Below are 21,432 nucleotides of genomic sequence, written 5' to 3' on the forward strand. Positions count from 1 at the left end.
GTGGAGGTCCTTGATCCACTTTGACTAAAGCTTTTTACAGTGTGATTAGAATAGATGGATCTGCAACATTCCACATGTTGACTTCCAGTTGAACCAGCACCATTTGTTGAAAATGCTATCTTTCTTTCATTGGATGGTTTTTGCTCCTTGGTCAAAGATCAAGTGACTAGAGGTGTGTGGGTTCATTTCTGGGTCTTCAATTTTGTTCCACTGATCTATCTGCCTGTCTCTGTAACATTACCATACAGTTTTTTTTATCACTATTGCTCTGTAAAACTGCTTGAGTTCAGGGATAGTGATTCCCCCTGAAGTCCGTTTATTGTTGAGGATAGTTTTAGCTATCCTGGGTTTTTTGTTATTCCAGATGAATTTGCAAATTGTTCTGTCTAACTCTTTGAAGAATTGGATTGGTATTTTGATGGGGATTGCATTGAATCTGTAGATCACTTTTGGAAAAATGGCCATTTTTACTATATTAATCCTGCCAATCAATGAGCATTGGAGCTCTTTCCATCTTCTGAGATCTTCTTCAATTTCTTTCTTCAGAGGCTTGAAGTTCTTATCATACAGGTCTTTCACTTTCTTGGTTAAAGTCACACCGAAGTATTTTATATTATTTGGCACTATTATGAAAGGTATCATTTCCCTAATTTCTTTCTCGGCTTGTTTCTCTTTTGTGTAGAGGAAAGCTACTGATTTATTTGAGTGAATTTTATACCCAGCCACTTTCCTGAAGGTGTTTACCAAAGCTATATACAGCAAACCAGTAGCTAACATTAAACTAAATGGAGAGAAACTTGAAGCAGTCCCGCTAAAATCAGGGACTAGATAAGGCTGCCCACTCTCTCCCTATTTATTCAATACAGTTCTCGAAGTCCTAGCCAGAGCAACCAGACAACAAATGGAGATCAAAGTGATACAGAATGGAAAGAAAGAAGTCAACATATCGCTATTTGGAGAAGATATGATTGCATATTTAAGTGATCCCAAAAGTTCCACCAGAGAAATACCTTTATTTTTTAAAGATATTATTCGTCTATGTTTTAGAATGTTAAAATTTTAATTTAATTGATCCAGAATTCATTAAGGATCATATAATCATATCTTTTAAAATATTCATTTGGAACACACATGCACACACTCACAAGTGGGCATATATTCACATGCCAGAATTTGGAAGTTTAAAACATCTCTATAAAAGACATGGGCCTAGAAGATGACTCAGCAAGCAAAGTGAACTTAGTGTGCAAGCATGATAACCTGAGTTCTTTGTTTGTTTGTTTTACTAATAATTTTATTTGTTTACATTGTAAATGTTACTTCCCATTCTGGTGTTCCCTCCAAAAGCCTCGCAACCCATCTCCCTGACCTTTGCCTCAAAGGCTCTGTTCCCCACCTGATCACTCCCAACTCACCACTTTAGCATCCCCCTTCCCTAGAGCTTCAACTCTCCACAGGACCCTAATTCATTCTGTGAAGCCACAGTTTTGCTGATGCCCTAAGGAGACAAAGACCCCAGAAAGAATGAGAACTTGAATACTGATGCAAATATACTCAATAAAGTTCTGTCAAACCAAATCTAAGAGTACATTAGAATGATCATTTATCAGAAACACATATGCTCCAACCCAGAAATTCAGAAATTTATCATTATATGGAAATCTACTATATAAAAAACTCAAAGAAAAAATCACATGACATTTCATTAGATGCTGAAAAAGTCTTTGATAACCCCCCCCAAAAAAAAACCTTTAATGCTAAAAATCTTGGAAAGAGCAGGAATTCAAGGCAGATACCTAAACATAATAAAAACCTTATACAACAAACCAACAGCCAATAGCCAATGGAGAGAATCTTAAAGCAATCCTATTAAAATCAGGAATAAGCCAAGGTTGCCCACTCTCTCCCTTTTTATTCAACATAATACTCAAGGTTCTAACTAGACCAATTATACAACAAAATTACATCAAAGAAATAAAAATCAGAAAGGAAGAAATCAAGGTATCACTATTTTCAGATGATATGATAATATACATAAGCAATCACAAAAATTCTTCCAGAGAATTCCTACACTTGATGAACAACTTCATAAAAGTATACATATACACTTAACTCAAGCAAATCAGTAGCTTTCCTCCACCAAAGTTATAATACAGCAGAGAAAGAAGTTAGGTAAACAATACATTTCTTAATACTCACAAATAATATAAAATATCTTGGCATAAATACCAAGTAAGTCAAATATCTGTATGACAAGAACTTCAAAAGCTCTGAAGAAAGAAATCAAAGAAGACATCAGAATATCAAAAGATGTCCCATGTTCATGGATTAGTAGGATTAACATAGTAAAAAACTGGCCCTCTTACCAAAAACAATCTATAGATTCAATGCAATTGTTATTAAAATTCCAACTCAACTCCTCACAGAGAAAGAAAGAACAATTCTCAACTTCATCTGGAATGACAAAAGTTCCAGGATAGCAAAAATAATTCTTTATTTATTTATTTATTTATTTATTTATTTATTTTATTAACTTGAATATTTCTTATATACATTTCGAGTGTTATTCCCTTTCCTGTTTTCGGGCAAACATCCCCTTCCTCCCCCTTCCTTATGGGTGTTCCCCCCCCACCCCTCCCCCCATTGCTGCCCTCCCCCGACAGTCTAGTTCACTGGGGTTCATTCTTAGTAGGACCCAGGGCTTCCCCTTCCACTGGTGCTCTTACTAGGATATTCATTGCTACCTATGAGGTCAGAGTCCAGGTCAGTCCATGTATAGTCTTTAGGTAGTGGCTTAGTCCCTGGAAGCTCTGGTGGCTTGGCATTGTAATTCTTAACAAATAAAAGAACTTCTGGGAGGATGACCACCTCTGACCTAAAGCTCTTATATGCTCTGTGATAAAAGCTGTATGGTATTGTTCCAGAGACAGACAGGTAGATCAATGGAAGAGAATGGAAAACCCAGAAATAAACCCATACACCTATGGTCACTTGATCTTGGACAAAGAAGACAGAAAAATACAATAAAACAAAAAAGAATTTTCAACAAATGGTACTGATCTAACTGGTGATCTGCATGTAGAAGAATGCAAATACAGCCATTTTTTATCTCCTTGTTGGCTGAAGTCAAGTAGGGTCAAGAACCTCAACATAAAAACCAGATATGTTGAATCTGACATTAGAGAAAGTGGGAAAGACCCTTGAACACCTCAGCACAGAGGAAATTTTTCTCAAAAAAACAGCAGTGGCTCACACTCTAAGATCAAGAATTGATAAGTGAGACCTCATGAAACTGGAACGCTTCTGTAAGGCAAAGGACATAGTCAATGGTACAAATTGCAAACCTACAGATTGGTAATTAAAAAAAACATAAAAAACAAACAAAGAAAAAAAACTTCACTAACCTCAAGACTGATATAGGGCTAATATCCAAAATATATAATGAACTCAAGAAGCTAATCACCAAAAAAAAACAAAAAAAAAAAAAAAAAACAAAAACAAAAAAAAAAAACAACCCCCAAAAAACCAACAACTACCAAAAAAATACCCAAAGCAACAAAAATGACAACAACAACAACAAATTCAAAAATTGGATATAGAACTAAACAGAGAATTTACAACAGAGGAATCGTGAATAGCTGAGAAGCACTTAAAAAATGTTTAAAGTCCTTAGTGATCAGGGAAATGCAAATCAAAACAACCCTGAGATTCTACCTTATGACAATCAGAATGACTAAGATCAAAAATGCAGGCAAGAGGAGATGCTAGTGATGATATGGAGAAAGACAAACTCTCCTCCATTGCTATTGGGCTTGCAAGTTGGTACAACCACTTTGGAAATCAATCTGGTAGTTCCTCAAAATATTAGAAGACCCAGCTCTACCACTTCTGGGCATATACCCAAAAGATGCCCAAACATATAACAATGACATTCTCATAGCAGACTTATTTATAATACCCTGAAGGTGGAAACAACCCAGATGTCTCTCCACAAAAAAATGGATGCAAAAATTTTATACATTTACACAAAGGAATACTACTCAGCTATTAAAAATGACTTCATGAAATTTGTATGCAAATGGATGGAATTAGAAAATATCATCTTGAGTGAGGTAATCAAAACCCCAAATGACATCCATGGTATGGACTCACTGATAAGTAGGTATTAGGCCAAAAGATCAGAATACCCTGATACAATTCACAGACAATATGAAGATTAACTAGAAGGAAGGCCAAAAAATGTGGATGCTTCAAACACACTTTGAAGGGGGAACAAATAATCATGGGAGGTAGAGAGAAAGAGGGGCCTGACTGGGAGAGGGAGGGAGAAGTAAAGGAGGGGAACACGATCAGGTATAGGAAGAGGCAGGAAAGAAGTGCAGAGGACCAGGAAAATAAATAGAAATAAGTCACAGTGGCTGTGTGGCACTTGGGGAACCATAAGAAAGTCACAGACACCAGGGATTTAAGAGGCTTTCAGGACCCAATGGGGATGACCTTACCTGAAATACACCACAATAGGGAGATAGAACCTGAAAAGACCAACTCCCATAGATAGACATGCCACCCAGTGGAGGGATGGGAGAATCCACCCATCTCAAATAGATCTCTCCTGAGAAACACAGCCAGAATACAGCAAATACATAGGCGAATGCCAGCAGCAAACCACTGAACTGAGAATGGGACCACCATTGAAGGAATCAGAGAAAGGACTGGAAGAGCTTGATTGTTGCAGGGAGGGCGGTAATGGGGGTAGGATGGGGAGGGGAACACCCATAGAGGAGGGGATGGGGAGGGGCTAGGGGGATGTTGGCCTGGAAACTGTGAAGGGGAATAACAATCGAAATGTAAATAAGAAATACTCAATTTAATAAAGATGGAAAAAAAAACAAAGATCGAATACTAAGTAAGTGAAATTTAAAAAAAAAAAATTAACCCAGAATTGTCCCTATCTAAAGGAAATGCAGGGACAATGATGGAGCAGAGGCTAAAAAAAGCCCACCCAGAGACTGCACCACTTTATGATTCACCTCTCAGTGGACAGCTATACTAGGCTCCTGCCAGCAAGCATATCTTGTATTCAGCAATAGTAGAGAGGAGCCTAGCGAAGCTTTCCTCTGACAGTCTCTGTCAGCACCTAAGACAGATGCAGATACTCAGAACCAATTATTGGACTTAACCCAAGGAACTCAATGGAAGATTATGGGCAGGGTTGAAGGAGTTGAAGGAGATTGCAACTTCATAATAAGAACAATAATATCAACTAACTGAAACCCTCAGAGCTCCCAAGGACATCTTGGAATACTCCTAACCATGAAAGGACAGAATAAATTTCACAAAGTTTATTTAGATTTTCAGATTCATTCCATTTTGCACATGTTGAGGCACACACACACACACACACACACACACACACACACACACAGAGTGAGAGAGAGAGAGAGAGAGAACATTAAAAATCTAAACAACAATGTCTTGTGCTAAGTATACAAGTAGACAATATTTCTGAACTATTACAGTAAAACTTGTATTTGAAACATGCTAAAATACCTTATTTGGATGATTAAGCAGGAGTTAGATGTTATGCAGTGCAGATGACAAGATTAAGGTGGCATTAAAAGGATTTATTTGAATTCTCACCTTCTAAGTTGGAACACGACTTTAAGAATCACAACTAGGATGGTCAAGTCAGCAGAATTTGATTTCTGCTCCCACCTTTATTGCTCAATTATTTTGTTTTGTGTGAAAGGTAGACTATCTTGGCAGACCATTTCAACCAATCCTCCTTAAAAACTGTTTCCAGTAGCTCAAAAGTATTAAATGTTCCTTATATATTTATATAAAAGAATGACCATTTGGATTAGTTATTTTTAAGTAGTTTTGTTCATCTTTTCTTAATTGGGATAATTTCTAGTATCTACCACTAAGTCAGCATTATTGAAGAAACATTCAGAAAATGTCTTCATCTTATTAGAAATTCCATCAAAATTTTAACATTTCCCAAGAACTGTTCCTTAAAATGGTAATGTGTTGCATGTTAAAAATTGATTTCATTGTCAAATTTAGAAATCTGGGTTTTCAAAAAAAATGAAAAAGAGCTGTTTTTGCAATGCTAATTAAGACTTTAGCATGTAAATGAGAATTGAGAATCTATATGAGTCAAACTACAATTCCTTTACAAAATTGTCTATTTTCATTTGTTCACAGAATACATATAGGATGAACCATTACATGAGACTGAATTCTAAGGAAGGTAGTAAGTTAAAAATGAAATTTCAATACTTTAATTAATGAATCTATTACCATTAAGCCCACTTAGATATTCAGATATCTTTCTCCTGTCAGAACACCCAACCATTATCTACATGAAGATAAGGCAAATATGAGAATTTTCTACCTACATAGAGGGCTTCACTCTGAAGGATGCTTCCTCTGGTGGTAAAATTTTATGAAGATCCAATATGTGAGAAAAGAATGGCCTGCAGATTTAGGGCCTTCACAGGACACATTTTTAGATCTAGTTCACTATTTGAACAAAACACAACACATGGTTGAGTATGTGAAAGTACCCAAAGCCCAGCATTTATACTCACGCAAGCAAACTGCAGCATTCTTGCACTAGTACCAAATTCTAAATGCTTCTCACCTAGATATCCTGCAAGTGCATGGTAGAAAATTAAATGGTACATCTTCTAAATAAAAATGCATGTGTGAGACTGTAGGAATGCCAAAGAGAGTATTTGAAATCTATGATGCCAAACAGGCCAAATTACACTCAAAGTTTTATGTCTTAAAAATATATTTTTATGAAAATCTTTATTTGTGTCATACTGAACCTTTACACAGTTTATTTTTGAAAGAGAACAGTTTGCTTAAAAAAAACATTTTCTGAAATAGTGGCCTCTGTCTTTATACTTGCAGGAAAATGTAAATAATAAACAAATAAATGCACTTAAATAAACATTGACTTAAGGCCCTAAAGACAGCCATATGCTTTTGCATACATTTTTACAACTGAGCAGCTGCTCATGGAGCCTCTTCCATTTCAAGTTTTGCTGTTGACCAGTCTCTTCGGCAAGGCTTCTGTGATGGAAATATTTATGAAAACACAAGGGCAGCCAGGATTGTCCAAGTGTTTTCAAAATGTTTGCTTGGTGAAGAGCTGCTGGCAGCCAAAATGTACTCCTACAAGGGCTTTAGTAAGTGTTTATGCCTCCTCAGTGTATTCCATTTGTAAATGTGGGCAGATACCACACATTATGATCTCTAGAAGCTTTAAGTGAAGAAACTAAAATTCGCCCTGCCTCAGGCTTTGCACCTGCTAGTCCTACCTCACTCATCAGTGCAGTTTTAATCAATTCATAGAAAAAGCCCCCATCCCTCCCCCAACAAACACACACTCTCTCAACCATCCCTATAATCACAGACAAAAACTAGGAGACTTTAGGATTCCCAGCTATAGTCTTTAGCTACTCAGAAGCTATATATCTTTGTAAGCACTAAAACATACAATTATGAAAACTAAGATGTACTTGCTGTTGAAAGATCATAGGGAAATCAATGGAATGATGTATAACAAAGCACAAATGTATAGTGATGGTTATTAGACCATCCATTGCCAGATGAGTGACATATTAGTAAGTTCTGCTTGTATTCAAGATCTTAATCATAAAGCACTTTCTAAGACATGCACAAGAATTTTCAGGACCCGTAACATTCTCTACAAAAAAAATTTTGGGTTTTCTGTGGAGGACAGTGAGAGAGAACAATCAGAAAATAATTACAATTACACAAATATATGAAGATGCTATAATGGAATCCATTAATTTGCCTGCTAAACTTAAATATTAATACTACATATAAAACTAATTAAATAGTTCTGATGAGTAATAAAATTTCTGTATTTCAAGGCCATTCACTAAAGACCAGAAGCTATGGTGGAAATTATAGCAATATCAGATATGAGTCAAATAGGTGAAGATTGAAAGTTTAGGGGAAAATGTGGAATCATATAGCCTATATTTTTTTCTAAGATTAATCAATGATGCTTACCACTCATATAAAAGGTTCCATTCTTTATATTGTAGAGTAGTATTGTTATGGAATTATTGACACGTATTTTTATTAATTACTAACAAAAAGAATATAAGGTTCCTTCCAGTTTGGAGAGATGAAGAGTTACAAGATCATTTATATATCAACACAACAGGTCTGTGTCCTGATAATGGAGGTAATTATACAAATTTTATATGGTAAACTTTGTGTAAACTGTAAATCAACTAAACATTAATTTTACTTCGCATTCATTTACTCTCAGTGAAACTAACAAAAACTAGATTAGTCAATGGTTGAATCAATGATTTAAGTCTAAGTGACTAGCATCAAGATTGGATTTCAGCAATCATGCAGACAATAGTAAGCTTCATTTATTTTTTTCACACTCATTCTCTGTATATAATGAGGTTTTTTTTTAAAGAACAATAACACAAATATCAAGAAATTAGAACTAAGCCACATGCTCTTGGGAAGTTTGGTTGTTTCTAATGGTGTTGTTGTTGTCAACATATCCTGAGATAAACACCTTCACAGTTGATCAAAACACAGCTGCCACACCAGCCCATCTGGACTCGGGAAATTACTTGACATGGGTGCAATAACTTCTTTTACTCTAATAGGTATCCACATATGTGCCTATATCATCATTTCTTTAGAAATAAGTAACACCTGGATGAAGAAATAAAATGGAAAGTTCTGATGCAGAAAAAGCAGGAAGTAACATATGGTTCTTAGCTAAGCTGCATTAGAAACATTTCTAGAAGAGTGTTGAGATAACATCCAATTAGTAATTCCACCAGGGTGAAGCTTCATGAACCTGAAATCATGTATTGGAAAAGCAATTTGGCAAAAACTGTTCGACACTTTGCCTTTCAAAAATCAATACAAATGGGAGTGAGGAGCATATTCACTAGGCAAATAGTTATTAATGCTGTCAAGTGAATTAATTGATGAGATCTTTTTAAAACTCATAACCAGACCACAGTAGTTTATCATAAGCACACCAGTATATCATTCTCACACAGAACTAGTGACTCAGAATGTACAAGAAATGATTGTCAAATACAAGGGTTAGAAAATCAGGTGACAATCAAGACATGATTTTCCAAGAGTTACTTTGTGATATACAATTTCCAAATGTTTCAAATTTTTAACTTTTTCTCTTCATTATCTTTGTAATATGTCTTTATAGCTTGTCACATTAAAACAAAAAATAAGGGTCTGCAGAGATTGCTGAGTGGTTAAAACCATTTCTCTTCCAGAGGTCCTTAGTTCAATCTACAGCAACCACATTGTGGCTCATATTCATCTATAACGTGATCTGATGCCCTTTTCTGACATGCAAGTATACAGTGCAGATAGAGCAGTCATATAATTTGAATAAATAAAACTTTAAAAAAATGTCCAGTTCATGGGTCACCAAAACCTGAGTGTCTTTTATGCCCTACCTTGGACAAACGAATGCAATGTATGCGATGCTATGAGAGTTCTAAGTAGTCAAACATTTATCCTATCTTTTTCTCTTTGCTTCAACCTAGACAAAGGCTTCTAGGGAGATAGTGAGAAAACAGAACAGAGAAACTTCCTACCAGCTCAACTCTTTCTAGATCGACCAGACTAGAAAAATAAAGCAGTATGTGATTTAAGAAATATGAGGCAGCTCAGCTAATACCAACTGAAGCCCAGGCCAAATTAGCAAAATCCTATAGGAGCCCTAAAGACTTATGAGTGAAATAAATGTCTGACAGCAATTAATTGGATGCTTTGAAATATCCCCTGGAGAAGAATTTGAATGTTTCCCCTAAAAATAAATGCTACATGCCTAGAATAATAAGTAAATGATCTACACAGGACTGGTCATCATATATTGTATATAGGTATTGAGGCTTTAATGTGGATTACATAAAATAGACAATTACAATAACAAATACCAGTACTTGGGGGATATCTTAGTTGATAAAATGCCTGGTACCCCAACAAGGGGCTTTAGTTCATATCAATAGAACCCACAAACAAAACAAAACAAAAAACAACCAAAAAAACCAAACCAAAAAAAAAAAAAAAAAACAACAAAAAACAAAAACATGGGCCTCAGTAAATGTCTCTGATGCAAACACTAGACAGGTGAAGAAAGATAGGATCTTCAAGGCTACAGACTAGTCAATATAATGGAATGGGTAAGCTCAAGGTTCAGTGGGGAATCCTGTCTCAAAGAAAAGGACAAGGTGAAGAGAAATGAATAATTGAGCAATAGACCTGAAATCAGCTTCTGACCTCCACAAGTTCACATGTACAACTGAACAACAAATAAAATATACAAACATGCTTGTTCACATGCTACACATAAAGACAACAAAATATTTTTTAATGTTAGATAAATGTCTGTTAATTTAAGTCACCCTGTTCTGGTGGTGGAAGGGGGGTGCTTTGTTGCATATTATTAACTAACGGAAACAGACCTCAAATGATTTTGCATTTATTAGTATTTATTTCTTGTTACTATTGTATCAAACATTAGAGAAACATGAATGTTTACTTTTCAGTTTTGTATGTCAGAAATCTACAGTTAGCTTCACTGAACTAAAAGTGTCAAAGGCCTATTTCCTCCCAAGACTTTAGTAAGGAATCCTTCTTACCACTTCTAGTTGTTAAGGCTGTCTGAATTCCATGCTCCTCTTCAAAGTGAATCATTTCAAGTTCTGCTTTTGTCATCCTATAATGTTTTCCTTCAAATATAACTCTTCCCAGTTCTTTCACATAAGTATAACAAGTCTACCTGAATAAGACGTGTTCAAAAATCTTTAACACAATCACATCTACAAAATTCATTTTGTTATGTAATCCAACATATTCCAATTCTAGGGTTTGAAACATAGATATGCATAAACATCATGATCTAGCCTCTACCATATCCTTGAATCTGCTATAATTATAATATTTTCCATTTTCAAACAGTTGTATATTCTGATATTTAAAAAAAAAACCCAAACTCTAGAGCTATAGCCAAATCAGTAAAAGAAAGGAACCTATTATCAGGTTCAGCTGGGAGAAAAGATAGCTGAAAAACACTAATTAAAACTACTAGTTATTAACCACTTCCTACAGTCTGCAAACTCTGCTAAGGCATTTTACATTTAATTTTCAACATTATTAAAGTCTTTCAAGGTATATTCTTACCTACTTGAGGCCAAGGCTAAGTAATTCATATAACGTGTTTGAAGCTGGAAAATGGCTGATAGGGAATATGGCTCTGTATCTTTCTTTCCACAAAGGACATTATCCACTTTATTTCTTTTAAATCTTGCTCCCAAAAACTGTTCCCTCAAATTGCAAATCTAATCACCTGTAGAAAAGATTTACCATACAGAAGTCTCTCAGGGCAAGTAAGACAAACCTTGTCTATTGAATACTGAAGGTTCTATTATAGATTAATATAGCTAGAAGTTAAATGCTTAAGCCATTTTCTTATTCTTTATTTTAGCTTGATAATGCTCTAAAGGCTTATCCACTGACATTTTTGAAGAAATTTTAAATTTTTAACTTAGGGCAAAACTTGTTTTAATTGTCCTACAAATCACATTTATACTCATAAGAAAAGCACTCAGTTTAATTTATTTTGACCTTGGCCTCATCTTTTCCTGGCAACAAAAATTTTGGTTACTTCAGAACTTCTCTAAAATTTTTACATTGTGGGTAATATGAAGAGTTTGTTTGTTAAGGTGAAAATAGCAGCTCTTCTGAAAAACTTTCCACTTGTAAACAAAATTGAAATGCTTTTCTATCTATATATCAGTAGCAAGAAGAATGCTCTGATTTGCATGGTTAAATAAAAACATTTGGCTATATGCATAATAAATGTGTCTTCATTTGAAATCTTTATGAATAAAATATGTATGTATAATTATTACCAAATAACACCTGGCTTCATTATATTCTTAAAACAATATTTAATTTTAGAATTTCACAATGCCAGTAAAAAAGAAAAGGTACATCTACTACACAGTAAACTAAGGCCTGTTCATTTATTTTGTGGTGCATTCAAGTACCTCCAAATTCCATGGATGGGGTGAACATGGTGAGGACATCCTTGTGGAGCCTGGTGGGGGGAGTGTAGGGGTGGAGTTGGGGAAGAGGTATGGGATGCAGAACCATTTGGGGGTGGACCAAGAGGGAAATAAAATCTGAAGTGTAAAATAAATAAATAAATAAATAAATAAATAAATAGGTAAGTAAATATCTAAAAACAAAAAAAAAAAACAGTTTATGTCTGTCCCTGGAAAATTTCACATCATATTTTTAAATCATATTCATTTCACAACTCCTTCTGTATTGGCCATCTCTTCTTTCAACTCCCTACTTACCCAATGTCTAGTTGTTGTGGATTATTTGTTTGTTGTTTGTTTGCTTTTGTCAATGAGATCAATGAGGTTTTCATATACCCTTGGGGTGGGGCCTGTCATAGACTGTGATCATCCTACCATGGGCCATATCATTAAAGAAAATTGATTCAAAATCTGTGAAAAAAATGGGTTGGAATTTTGATGAATCTGTATATTGTTTTCGCTAGGGTGTCCATTTTTACTATGTTAATGTTACCAATCAATGATCATGAAAATATTTCCATGTTTTTATTACCTTTTTCTTCTTTCTTTAATGGTTTGAAATTTTTTCAAGTCAAACTATTTTGAGATTTCATCTTATACCTGTCAAATAGCTAAGATCAAATGGTCAAGTGTCAGCCCATACTGGTAGGAGTATGAAGCAAGGCGAAAAGTCATCCATTGCTTGTGGGAGCTCAAACTCATATGGCCACCATGTAAAAAAAGTGTGTAGAATCCTTAAGAATATTGTAATAAATCTACCTCAAGAACCAACGATATTTCTCTGGTGCACCTTCCCAAAGGTTGCATCATCCTTACCACAGAGATACATTCTCAGCAAGGTCATTGATGCTCTAGTCATAATATCCAGAAATTGGAAACCATCTTGATGTTTACCTCAACAGAATAGATAAATAAATTGTGATATATTTACATAATAGAGTATTCCTCAGCTATTAAAAAATGACACCTACAAGTTTCAGGCAAGTTCTAGGGAAAAAAAAAAACCTGAGTAACGTACCCCAGACCCAAAAAGACAAATATGGTATGCATTGCTTAATATGTAGATCTTAAGTCAATGATAACCATGGTACAATCAGTAGTAGAACCACCAAGAATAATTATAGAGTAGGGTACCAGAGGGAAGAGATATATCTCACTAAAAAAGGGTAATAGAATAATCATGGATGGATGGAGGTTTTAACAAGAGTATCGGGTAGGGAAAAGGAAGGTAGAGGGGGGTGAAAAAGGGAATGCGGGAAGATGCAGTTAAAAATTAAAGTGCATTAAAGGTGACCTATGAAAACTTAGTAGAGTAGAAACTTATAGTACTAGGATTGGATTACATCCACTTGAGGATTTGGCCAAAGGAGTCCCACAGTAATACTCAAACAACCTAGGCTGTTGCCAAGACAATAGGTTGTTCTCTAAAACCTGACAGCAAGACCTTATTGCTGACGTAAACACCTGCACAACTCATTGAATATGAAGAAGTAAAGATCATGCATACATAGAGCCTTCATCTCTCTATGCTAGAGTATTTGGTACAGGAATGTACTAGGATGCTACCAAAAGGAAACATGAACTACCCACAAACCCTTTGTTCTATAATGTTGCCCTAACTGAAAGATATGTTAGGGCAGTGGTGGCACATAGCTGGTTGGAGTAACCAACCCATAACTGATTTGAATTAAGGCCTACTCCATAAGCCAGAACCTACACCCCACACTGTTTGGATGACCAGAAAAAAAGAGGATGTATATCCTAGAGAACCAATTCTACTGGACTTAATAAAAACAAGTAGCAAAAAAATGACTCATATCCATATTCTCATGGAGTGGGCACTAAATCCAATGAGAAAGTGGTGGTTACTCTCATAAAATTCATGTCTTGCAGCAGTGGTCATATCTTATCAAGCCATTTGCTAATTATTGCACTTTGCAAGGTTCTCTGAACATGATGTTTTTTTCTTCTTCTGGTAGTGTAAATAGTATCTTTCAGCACTATTAAAGATGGACAGTAAGAATGAAGCACCCAGGTGAGTATCAACTTTATTTTTCCTTTTTCTATGGCTCATATATATGAGTTAAGTTCTGAAGGGTAAATAATAGCATTGATTGGCAACAACATTTAATGCCTACAGGTAACCCATTAATCAACAACTCAGAAATAAGTAATTGCTTCCTGATATTGCTGTTTTTATTTGCTATATACTGGCAGAATCTAGTAGAGGTACTGTCCCTCTGTTATAGGGTAACTCCATTCAAACTCATTTTACATGTATATGTATATATTTGGAATGCTTCTAAAGTAGCAGGTTTTTGAAAAGTACTTTAATTATTCCTCCTCATATTTCCTCCTCTATTCTTCCTCTTAAGGCCCATTTCATTCAATTGTCCTGTTCCATTATTCTCATTTGCCCTACTACATCTCTATATTGTATGTACCCTCCCTTAAAAGATCCCTCTCTCTGATATGACCTTTTATTACCCTCCTAATCTCTATAGGTATTCCAAATGAAACACACATGCTTAAGGATTCAAAGATGACATCTACTTTAGGTATTTGGGGACCACTGCCGCCATAGCAAAGTTATAATCATCTAGGTCACTAAAACATCAAAAATTTATCTTCTCATGATTGTGGACATTAAAGAGCTGAGAGAAAATCTCAGCCTGGTTGCTTCCTTAGAAAAAATGAGAAGGATAATCTGTTCTATGCTTCTGCCCAAGTTGCTAGTAACTTGACTATAATTGAAGGTGATAGGCCTGTGAACATATCACTCAAATATCTGTCTTCATACACACATAAATTTTTAAAACCTACATCCATTTCTTTGTATAAGTCTCTCCTCATAAGCTACTGCTATGATTAACATTAATTATCAACTTGATACAACTCAAAGTCTCCTAGGAAATCTCAATGAATGGCTGTCTGCATTTTGGCTGGCCAACATCCATGTCTTTAGGTATTGTATTAAGGTAATTGATGTAGGAAGACCCAGCCCACTGTGTATGGTACCCTTTTATAGTTGATTCCAAACTGTTTAGGAGTGGAGAAATCAAGCAGAGGATAAGCAAGCAAGTAAATGAGCATGTGTGTATTCCTTTCTTTCTACTCTGGGCTGTGGATATGATATAGCCACTGTTAAATACTATGCTTTTACTTCCCTAGAATGATGAATATATCAAGGATATATGAGCTGATAAAAATTCCTATATATTCTAAGTTTTTTTTCTTCTTAGGTTATTTTTTTCAGAGCAACAGAGACAAAACTAGCACCCCTACCCCAATCTTTTGAATTAATATTCACATTATTTTAGGACAGTATTATCTCATCTAAGCACACTTGTAATGTACTTAATCCAAATGATTTGAGAGACAAAGATTTTATGATATGAATTTTTAAAAGATGAAGATCTAATCTTGAATATGTGATGATAAATAAAGCTCAAGGTAAAGCTTTAATATGGCCTCAAAAGTACAATCAAATAAATGTGATTTGTTCTTGTGCTTGGATGGGATTTTAATGCATACCAAAAGAGTTATGTGCTGCAAGTTTGGTACTAAATATGGAAGAGCATATGTAGTAGGACCTTGAAATAGTTAATTTTCAATTGCTGTGAAGAGATATCGAGGCCACTTACAAAACAAAGTACTTTATCGGAGGCTTGCTTATAATTTTAGAAGTTGTGTCTATGACCATCATCACAAGGACCATGGCACGAGAGAGAGACAGAGACACAGACACACAGAGAGAGCAAGCACGGGAGAGCAGCTGGGTCTGGATGGGCTGTTGAAACCTCAAAGTTTTATATCTCCTCCACAAGGCCACACCTCGAATTCCTTTCAAAAAGTTGATGGATGATAATCTATCAACTCAGAACAAAATATTTAAACATATGACCCTATGGCAGCCAACCTCATTCAAATCACAACAGACTATTAAAGATGAGGGATAACATGAGGTGATTGAATATTTATGTCCCTACCATTGAAGGCTGGGAATACTAATTTTGTCTTAATGGTTTTCCACAAGAAGTGCTTATAATAATGTAAATGGACACCCAATCCCCAGACCTTTCTTCATTTTTATTCTTTCCTATCTCAATGCCATAGTTTCAAAGAGCTCATCAGTTGCTAAGCATATGAGATCACCTGATCAGATTATTTATTTGCAGTTACTCATAATATGAGATAATGAGACCTCTCCATTATAATATATCCAAATTTAGATTATTTTTGTTTTATTTTTATTGGATATTTTATTTACATATTTACATTTCAAATATTAATCCCTTTCCCTCTTTGCCATCTAGAATTCACCCATCCCATCCCCTCTCCCTCTTATTCTACAAGGCTGTTCCTCCTCCCCAACCACCCCCCTTCCCACCTCCCTGCTCTGACATTCCCCTACACTGGGCTCTAGCCTTAGACTAAAGGTTTCTCTCCACCCATTGGTGCCCAACAAGGTCATTTTCTGCTACATATGCAGCTGGAGCCACGTGTCTGTCCATGTGTATGCTTTGGGTAGTTGTATAGGCCCTGGGAGAACTGGTTGATTGGTATTGTTTTCTTATGTCATTGCAAGCCCCTTCAGCTCCTTCAATCCTTTCTCTAATTCCTCCAACAGGACCCTGTTTTCAGTTCAATGGTTTGCTGCTAGCATTGGCTTCTGTATTTGTCATGATCTGACAAAGCCTCTCAGGAGACAACTATATTGGGCTCCTGTCAGCATGCCCTTCTTGGCATCAGCAATATTGGCTGGGTTTGGTGACTGTATATATATGGACTGGATCCCCAGGTGAGGCAGGCTCTGAATGGCCATTCCTTCAGTGTCTGCTCCAAACTTTGTCCCCATATCTCCTCCTATGAATATGTTTGTTCCCCCATTTTAAGAAGGACTGAAGCATCTGCACTTTGGTTGTCCTTCCTCTTGAGCTTCATGTGGTCTGTGGATTGTATCTTGGGTGATTTGAACTTTTAGGCTAGTATCCACTTATCCGTAAATTCATACCATGTGTTTTGTTTTGTTTTGTTTTGTTTTGTGATTGAATTACCTCACTCAGGATGATATTTTATACCTCCATTTATTTGCCTATGAATTTCATGAAGTCATTGTTTTTGATAGGTGAGTAGTACTCCATTGTGTAGAAGTATCTATTCTTCTGTGGAAGAGCATCTGTGTTCTTTCCAGTTTCTGGCTTTTATAAATAAAGCTGCTATGAACATATTGAAGCATGTATCCTGGTTATATGTTGGAGCATCTTTTGGGTATATGCCCAGGAGTGGTATAGCTGGATCCTCAGGTAGAACAATATCCAATTTTCTGAGGAAACTCCAGACTAATTTCATGAGTTCTTTGATGTAAGATCAAGAACTGAGAAATGGTAACTCATAAAACTGCAGAGCTTCTGTAAGGCAAAGAAAACCATTATTAGGACAAAATGGCAACCAACAGATTGGAAAAAGATCTTTACCAATCCTACATCTGATAGAGGGCTAATAGCCAGTATATACACAGAACTCAAGAAGTTAGACTCCAGAGAATCAAATAACCCTATTAAAAATGGGATACAGAGTAAACAAAGAATTCTCAGCTGAGGAATATCAAATGGCTGAGAAGTTCCTAAAGAAATGTTCAACATCCCTAGTCATCAGGGAAATGAAAATCAAAATAACCCTGAGTTTCTACCTCACACCTGTCTGAATGGTTAAGATAAAAAAAACTCAGGTGACAACAGATATTGGAGAGACTATGGGGAAAGAGGAACACTCCTCCATTTTTGGTGGGATTGCAAGCTGGCACAACCAGTCTGGAAATCAGTCTCAAGATTCCTCAGAAAATTGGACATTGCACTACCTGAGGACCCAGCTATACCTCTCCTGGGCATATACCCAAAAAATGCTCTAACATATAAGAAAGAAACATGTTCCACTATGTTCATAGCAGACTTATTTATAATAGCCAGAACCTGGAAAGAACCCAGATGGTTGTATTTAAAATACTGGTGAATATGAGGCTGAGGATCACCTCTAGTGACCAGCTTGTGATATATAATGAGTTTGAAGTGAGTTGACTACATATAGCAAGACCCTGTAACAAAAATAAATGTTTTTCAATGAAAGATGTAGAAAATAGTAATATCAAGAAAATCAAATGTTGGATTGTGAAAGCTAATAAAATATAAGAATCACTAAAATTATTAATGCAATTCAGTTATTGTTAGACAGGAGAAAATTAGAAAAGAGAGGGGGATAACTAATTGACATAGGACATACTCAATATTAAAAGCTATAATAGAATTCATGGCTATAATTTAAAAAAATATTTCATTACATAAATAGATACAATGAATACAAACAACAGGAGTGGAAAGTCAACTTATAGAATTGGAAAAATATTTGTAAATCACATATTTCTATAGGGGTTTAATATCAACTTATAGAAAGAAATACCTATGACTCAATAATAAGAGTGAATATTTTTTCAAATAAGCAAAGTGTGTTTTTCAAAGCATATATATATAAATTATTCATGAAATATGAAAACAGAAAATTCAAATCAAAACACAACGAGATGCCTACCCATTTGAATGACTCTTAATAAAGGAAAACAGTAACAACTCTCAGCGCGAATAAGGAGAAATTGGAACCTTGCTACAGTATTGGTTGGAATACAAAGTAGAGCAGTTGATTCCAAAAGCAATATGAAAAATGTTAAATTGCAAAATGATCCAGCAATTCTACCAACTGATACAGTATCTAAATTAAGAAGAGGATTTTAAGACATATTTTTATACTCATGATCATAGCACAATTATGCTTTCATAACATGACAAACATGGAAATAATGTAAGTTAATAGCATATGATGAATATATATATATATATCTATATATATCAATTATGTCTATCACACTTATGATGGCATATAATCTAACATTACACAGGTAGAAAGGGAATTTTAGAATAAATATTTTGTGTATTCAAACTCAAAAATTCAGAAAGTGTAATAATAGTTGACAAGGTTTTGTAAGGATGGAAAAATGTAATGATATTTAATAAAATATTTCCATTCTACTTTGAAAAATTATGCCAGTTGTTGTTAAACAATGTGCATACATTTAACTGAAGTGTATATTTGGAATTCTTAAAATGGTAAATTTTGTCATGTACTTTGGACACAATGAAATATAGTGAAGAGTTTATATTTATAAAGTCACTAAAATGGAAAACACATTGTATTTTAAAACATATAACTGGATTTAATATAATAATATTTAATTTATTGATATTTTATTTTTCTATAGACTTGTATTCTGAATTTATAAAATATTAGACATTAATGTTAATGCAAAAAAATTCAATAAATACTGCATCTTTTGTTGTACAAATTTCTGAGTCATGTAAGTCTACCAATGCTCTATTTTCATTTTCTTATAATCTGTAGATAACTGAGAGATACTAAGCTTATAAAAACCCCAACATTGTGAATAAGCTCTACTGACTGAGATTAAATTGATTTCCCCTCTCATACCCAAAAATAAAAAACACAGTTTTTCTTCATTTGCAATTCATTTCAGCATTACTTTATTCCAAATAAATGTGTGCTAATTTGATTTTTCCTTTGAAACAGTTTTAACATCTGCCTGGCTTCCTTGTAGCATATGTATAAAGCAAAATTCATTCCATGTATTCACTTTCATGTCTGAGATTCATAATATCACTTATTCTCTAAATTCTAATTTAATATATTTTTCTCATGGATTTGTAATGTATGTCAATTTTTTTTAATTTAAAAGATGTTTTGAATTACCTGAGATCTGAGGACCACAGTTATCCTACTGAAAGTTTTCAAATACTAAGAGTAAGACACAATTTAGGGAATAAGGTTTTAAGATTAGCAATCACGAAACTTCAGAGCCAACACTTTATTTTTTGTTTCTTTTCTTCCCTTTTTTTACAGGCATATATTTTGCACAACTGATTTTAATAAACTTTTACCCTCCCCTCTAGCCTACCGCATACCTGAGGTAGTTGGAAACAAAGGTTATTAGGATATGGGGGCAGTGTTCTTGTTTAGATATAATTCTTAGGGGCAATTCCACTTTTCATTATTCTTAATCCTTTCCACTAGTAAATACTAAACATAATTCAGTATTGGCAGTCCAGCCTACTTTCAGACACACAAATAAGCAAAGGCAGTTCATTCCAGAAGGAACCTAAAGGCTCACCAACTGACTGGAGTTCTTGGAAGTGGAAGGAAGCCACAGGAATCTCACAAGAAGTTCTTTGGTGATTTTTCTCTCATGTTTTCACAAGCAAAGCTTAGCAACAGAATGGAAAGCAAACCAATACATGTGTGTCATCAGTGAAGAATACTGAAAAGGAGCAAGGTGAGCCAAAGCTTGCACTCCCACTGTCCATAGTAGGCTCATATTTATATCAAATTACTTTTCTCATGTAGGGTATAGCAAAGCATCTTTCTAACTATATCCGATTCAGGAAAACATCCTTTCATTCATATCTGCTTTAGCAAAACATTCTTTCACTTGTGTCTGCTTTAGCAATCATTATACCCTAACCGAGTCTCTAAAGAAGCCAAAAATTTCAACTTCATTTTCTTTTTATGTACATGTGTATGCAAACGTCTCTGTAGATATGTGCATATGAGTATATGTACCTTAAGAAGCCAGAAGGGGCATTGGATTCCACAGATCTGTAGTTACATATAGTTGTGAACCACCTGATGTATGTACTGGATATCAAACTTCAATCCTCTGCAATAGAAGTCAGTCCAAGTTCTTATTTGTTGAGCAATGACTACAATCCCATGAAATAATAGAATAGGTCAAATTTTCTACAGTCTGGATACCAGAAAAGGTCATTTAAAAAGACAAAGAAAAAAATTTTAAAAAGACAAAGGAAAATAAGAGAAGGAAGGAAAGATGAAGAAAAAGATGAAGACAAAGGCAAGTATAGAAAGATGGAGAATTTCATTTAAGAGTCAAAAACGGAACCCTGACAGCAACCTCTATAATAGACTACAAGAGATAAATAAAGAAATATATGCAGGTCTATTCATGGAGAATCTCGAAACTATCCATTAGTGTGATGATGTTCTTAGTGAAGTTGTCTATTGCCATGCTTATTTATCACACAATATGATGCACACATCTCAAATATTTCCTCAGATTTCTTTGGTAATTTAGTTATCAGCTTATCTAATCAAATCTTGCATCTCATGCACATTATCTTGTAATTAGCCCATCAAT

This window comes from Rattus rattus, chromosome X (assembly GCF_011064425.1).
Source record: "Rattus rattus isolate New Zealand chromosome X, Rrattus_CSIRO_v1, whole genome shotgun sequence".
NCBI lineage: Eukaryota > Metazoa > Chordata > Mammalia > Rodentia > Muridae > Rattus > Rattus rattus.